We start from the raw sequence: 6,267 nt of genomic DNA on the forward strand, positions 1-6,267 counted from the left end.
CATTATACATGAACCAAAATGCAAAACCTAAGTACATTGGGCCCTACCAAAATAAACACTACTAAGGTAAGCTCTGGACTATAGCAGATCTGGACAATTGTAATCAAAGTACTACTATGGCGACTGCTGCTATGGCGGCTACTGTGTCTGGTCTCCAGTACCAACGCGATGAAAAATCCAACGCGTTAAGCAAATTGCTTAGTGGTGCATAATCTTAAAGCAGAATAACTAAATGATTTAAAATGATAATAATATGTGAAATTTCATAATTCTAAGTCCATTGTATATTTTAATTGCACTTTGGGAATAATTTAATCACCAGTATCTTATCTGTGCATTTATTTCTTTCTCTGTCTTTTAAAGACATATCGGTGGTCTCTTCATGTAATTATTTAATTTTTAAAGCTTGTTACTCATATCCATGATCATTTCGGTACTTAATTAAATTTAAGACTCATTAATCATATTTGTGCTCAAGTAACCTATAACAGTCTATAAAGACTGGATATACGGGAATATTCTATCTTGTATACAACTGTCATGTCAGGCACAAGGCCAGTGGGCAGGCATATAATATCCTATATACAACTGTCTGTCAGGCATAAGGCCAGCGGGTAGGCATAAAGATATAAATACAATTATGCACAATGGCATCTGTCATATCAGGCACAAGGCCAGCGGACAGGCTGTTGAAGCCAGAAATACAATTAGGCACAATGGCCAACGGGCAGTCATATAGCCTGTAGAACAATCATATCAAACATATATTGTCAATCCATAACTTTCCATATAGGCAGTACTGCTATCTGTAATCTCTAATTGGTATACCAATCAATCCAACTATATATATAAGCCTAAGTATACTTTGGGCAAATTAGTATTATTAAGCACTTGTAGTTTTATTTTTTTTTCATGCTATGTACTATTAAGGGTTACAACATATTGTTATTTCACTTTATGTACTATATATGCTTTATACGATTTTCATGTCATTATAATGGGAACATAGGTCCCAAGTACATAGTTATATAACTTATGTATTTATCACTCTCATTATTTTATGTCATGTACTATACATATTCATAGTATTGTTATTTCATATATGATGGAAATATAGGTTCCAAGTGTATTTTCATATGACTTATGTGTTTAACAAACTATTTAGGTAATTTATATTTTATGTATCAACTGATTTCATGTCACTTTGTAGTGAGAAATTGGGTCCCACATACCTATTTAATGTAATTTAGCATGTAGTGACTTATTAGGGATAAGTCCTTACTAAAAACAATTTAACTCAAGAACCTTTCTTTAGGTTTAGTTTTATTATTTTGAATTTACATATCAAATTGAGCAATTTGTGGCTATTTTTTAGCCCCACTTCCTTAATGGAAGTTGTTCTTCTATGTCTTGTCTTTATTTTCTTTTTTGAATCATGTCATTTGGATTTGTATAACTCAAGTTATGATCAAATAACTATAACTGATTCAGTTGCAAATTCTGGTTTCTTATCTAGGCATTTTTGGTATTACACTTTAGCAATTTATTTGAATAGATTCTAGTAACATTTAGGCTTAGTGCTCTCCATAGGATTTGTTGCCCTATGTCTTATGGTCACTCAGAATTTCTAGATGCAATTTTTCAAGTCATGTAGACTTACTTATAGCCACATTATTGGCCTGGACTCAAATATCCTATATTAACATGATTTCCATTTAGGTTAGTAGCTTTGACCCAAAATTTAAGCTTTTTACATTCATAATTTGAGATAAGAGTTTGAAACAACATTTTAGCTCTGTTTCTTAGCTTTCCAGAACTATATGGCACATTTCAATTGAAGTTTTCTAGTGAGAGATATCATTAAAAGACTATGCTGGAGTCAATAGTCATTTATCAATTTCCAGATTTTGTACATCAAATTGATCAAGCTAATTGACCTATTTCTCTTGGTTTCTGGGTTTTGGTCCAAATATTAATTTTGTAGGTCTGTGTCTTATTGAAATTTTGGCACTAATTTCATGTCATTTGGAGTTCTATAGACCAAGATATGGTCTTTTTATCAAAGTTGGACAGGTTGTATATGTATAGCAAAATTTGGGCAGTTTTGGTATTGGACAGTTTTGGTAACCCAACTTGGGAAAGAAATTTGACTTGGTTAATGGCATTTCTGGGCTTTATGCCCCTCACAAAAGTTGTAGCCCTATGTCTAAGCTTTCCAATGGTATAAAATTCAGGCCATTTGGGCCTGTCTACAGTAAGATATGGCCAAATGAATGAACATTGTTCATTTGGTCAAAATTCTAGGTTTATAATTTGGTAATCTAAATTAGGTCAGATTTTAGGTCACTTGTTAGGCAAAATTTTGGCATAGTTTCTACATGAAAAATGGACCATTTTCAGTCTAGTTTTACCTTCAATTGGCCTCATACCAATTGGGGCCACTCATATTCAATTATGGCTCAAAACGCTGCCCTCAACAAATACTAAACCTGCACAAAAATTTCACTTCTAATTCTCATTTCTCCATCTCCCAAACTCTAATTTGCATTCATGGCACTTCTAATTATCATCAATTCAATTCAACACATTCAAATTCCAGCAACATCAATCAAGTCTCTAGTACTTAACTCATAACCCTAATTCAAATGGTCAAAGTCAATAATATTCACATTCAATCAAATTTCTAGCACAAGTATTTCCATCAATCAATACATAGCCTATATTTACTTATTCATCAACATCACAATTCACCATTTAAATTAATGAAATTATCAATCTCCCATGTTCTCAAGGCTACCAAATTGGGACAATTACATAAAGTCTTCAATACTTATCTCAAAACCCTAATTCAATTGTCATCCTCAACATTCACATGCACTTAAGTTCTAATACATATAATTACCTTAATCAATATCACAAATCACCTTTTTCATGTATGAAACAATCAATCTCCAATACCTTTTGATAAGTGCATAATTTATTAATTTTACTCCAATCACATTTAGTGCTTTTAGTGTGTTTTTATGTTTAAATCAGTTGGTTAAAATATATTTATCATTTAGGCATATTTTAGATAGTTATGGAATAATTGTGTTAAATGGAGAAATTTTCAGCATTTGACCTTTGCTATATTTTTCAGGTGTTTCTAAAGTTGTGGGTCTCCAAATTAAGTGTTGTTTAATCCATTGAAAAGCTAAGATAGAGGATTTCAAATGATAAAGAGGGACCAAAACCCAAATTAGTCTCCAAGGTTGACTAAATGAGTTATGGATCTATTGCAAAATCCTAGACTTGATGTGTCACGACCAGTTTCAGTATTTATTTTATATCTAGAGTTTTAGATGTCCAAATGAAGCAAGCCTAAGCCCAATCGAACCTTAAGAGCCACCTCTACAACTTCTATGAAGGGCTGGATGTGAGATGAGGTCATTTTAATTATAAAAAATGGAAATAAAGTCGTCACTATGGGCTACACAGTCTGTCTGAACCAGTCCCAGTTTTTGGGCTATAACTTGGGTTGTAGACCTCAGATTTGGGCAAATAAGTACCCGTTGGAAAGCTAAGAAATAGGACTACAACTTTCTTGAAGAGGGCAGAGGCAGATTCGAAAAGGAAGTCACTGAAAATCAGCCTTGATTTCAGAGACGTGAATGCAGGCTGAAAATCTGTCTTTTGAATTTCAAAACTTTTCCTAGTTTGGTTCCTATCTTTGGGGTTAGCTTTTTGACTATAAATGGGTAGCAGCTACGAGTATCCCAATTCAGACTTTCATTCTCCATAAAAGGCCTTCGTTCTCTATTCTTTTTTCAGATTTCTTCTTTATTTTTCTGTAAGCCATGAACATGAGTAGCTAAGTTCTTAATTCAGTTCAAGGGATTCAAGTTCTTATGTGTGATTTGTGAGACCAAGTTCTTAATTTAATATATGTCTTTTTGAATATCTATTGTTTTCTGATTTAATTATTTTTTATCTATTGAATGATTTGCTAAAAAGGCTTATTAGTTAATTATTTGATTTGATCAATTGCTAGTTCATCTTCATAATCCGTAATTGTTGTGTAAGATTGAACATGAGTAGCAATTAGGTTTTATTGATTATGATCAAAGTTTTCGATAATAACTTAAGGAAACAATAGGGTGAATTAAATTATTTATACGTCATAAATTATTTTTCAGCTTAACTACTTCCTTGTCTTAAAGAAATTATTAATTTGATGAGGATTGTTTAATACCTACTCAGTTAATAATTAGAGTCAATAAGAGTGTTGGGCTCGAATTGATGAGTATAGGGAAGTCAGGGGTTTACCTCGCTGTTTGGTAAATCTACGTTAAGTATTCAATAAGATATAATTGTGTTCTTTTGTCTATGATTGAATCAATGCATTGGAATGATAATTACCTTGGACTGAAGTTTGTTTAAATTGAGAGTTTCTTATTTAATTTTAGATCGTAATTTTTGATTTTTGATTTCTTCTTTGGATTGCAAATTACCCTCCCCCCCCCCCCCCCCCAACCTTTGTTTCTTTTTCCAAGTACACGAAATTTAATAATTCAGTCTCTAGGGTTCGACCTAGACTTACCACGTATTGCAGAAAATATTTCACAATTGGTAATTTCAGTTAATTAAATTTCTAGTGGATTTGATAACCATCAAGAAATTTGGCACCATTGCCGGGGACTGAAATTCATTGGATTTCGTGTTTTTAGTGTTAGGGTATTTTGTTATTAATTTTGTTTGTGAAGTGTTATTATTTTCAGGTTTTTGAAAAAAATTACGGTGTTACTATTTATCGACAGATTTTTGGTTGAATTTGGAGGGTGGCCTGTACATATTTTGAAGGAAACGACACTCTGATCAAGACCAATAATCCATAGGATTTTTTGGCCCCACCCTCTCGAGGCCAAATTCTATTGTTTTCTAGGGTTTTCAGGCATTTTTCTATTTTTACTTTGATTTCTCTTTGTTTATGACAAGAACTTCTCAATCTGGTGAGTTGATCTTTGATCTAGAAGTAGAAAAAATAGCTAAATGATTGAGAAAATTGGCTAAGCAAGTTAGGCAGATTCCGAGTACATCTGAAGGAGTCCAATCTCCAAAGGAGTTAAGTTTATATTGGGATTTAGAGTCAAGTTCCGAAAACGAAACCATGGCTACTAGGACTTTGAAAGAGTTCGCTGCTCCTGATCTAAAACAACAGCCTTTGTGTATTCAATACCCTGCTTTAAATGTTGCTTTTGAGTTAAAATCTGGTCTAATCCATTTGTTACCTAAGTTTCATGGTCTTGCAGGTGAGGATCCACATAAGCATCTAAAGGAATTTCATGTTGTGTGTTCCAGCATGAAACCTCAAGGAGTTTAAGAGGATCAGATCAAGCTTCGGGCTTTCACTTTCTCACTAGAGGGCACAGCTAAGGATTGGTTGTATTACCTTCCTTCTGGATCTGTCAACTCATGGAATGGGATGAAGCAGATATTTCTAGAGAAGTATTTTCCTACTTCCCGTGCTGCCAACAAAAGAAAAGAAATTTGTGGAATTCGGCAGTACAATGGAGAGAGCTTGTATGAGTACTGGGAACAATTTAAGAAACTGTGTGCAAGCTGTCCCCATCATCAAATAAGTGAGCAGCTTTTGATTCAGTATTTCTATGAGGGACTTCTACCAATGGACCGCAGTATGATAGATGCTGCTAGTGGAGGCGCTTTGGCTGACAAGACACCAAAAGAAGCAAGAGGCTAATTGCTAACATGGCACCAAATTCTCAACAGTTTGGAATGAGAATGGATCACGCACCTATGAAGGTTAATGAGGTAAGTACATCTAACCTTGAGAAACAAATTTCTAATTTAACTTCTTTGGTGAGGCAATTGGCTATAGGGAACATGCAAACTATTAAGGTATGTGGAATTTGTTCGGGTTCAGGTCTTGCTACTGATATGTGTCCTGCGTTACAAGAGGATGAATGAATGCAACATGCTAATGCAGTAGGACATTATGGACAGCCACGATGCAGGTATGATCCCTATTCGAATACTTATAATCTAGGATGGCAAGATCATCCCAATTTGAGTTATAGGAATCAACCGGTGCAAAACCAATACCAGTAGCAAAGACCATAAGTGAATCAACCACCTCCACCTCCGCCTCCCTCAAATCAAGGTATGTCACTTGATGAAATTGTTAAGGCTTTGGCTAATAATACCTAACAGTTTCAACAGGAGACCAAAAATAGCATTCAAAACATAGAGAGGCAGATTGGTCAGTTAGCC

At 34.1% G+C, this 6,267-nt stretch overlaps 1 non-coding gene across 1 annotated transcript; it reads right to left on the reverse strand.

Moving 5' to 3' along the window:
• Positions 1-5,509: 5,509 nt before the first annotated feature.
• On the reverse strand, positions 5,510-5,616 carry LOC131176213 (small nucleolar RNA R71). The gene has a single exon (XR_009146338.1). It is a non-coding gene; the product is annotated as a small nucleolar RNA R71 (small nucleolar RNA).
• Positions 5,617-6,267: the final 651 nt, after the last annotated feature.

The sequence above is a fragment of the Hevea brasiliensis genome, chromosome 18 (assembly GCF_030052815.1).
Source record: "Hevea brasiliensis isolate MT/VB/25A 57/8 chromosome 18, ASM3005281v1, whole genome shotgun sequence".
NCBI lineage: Eukaryota > Viridiplantae > Streptophyta > Magnoliopsida > Malpighiales > Euphorbiaceae > Hevea > Hevea brasiliensis.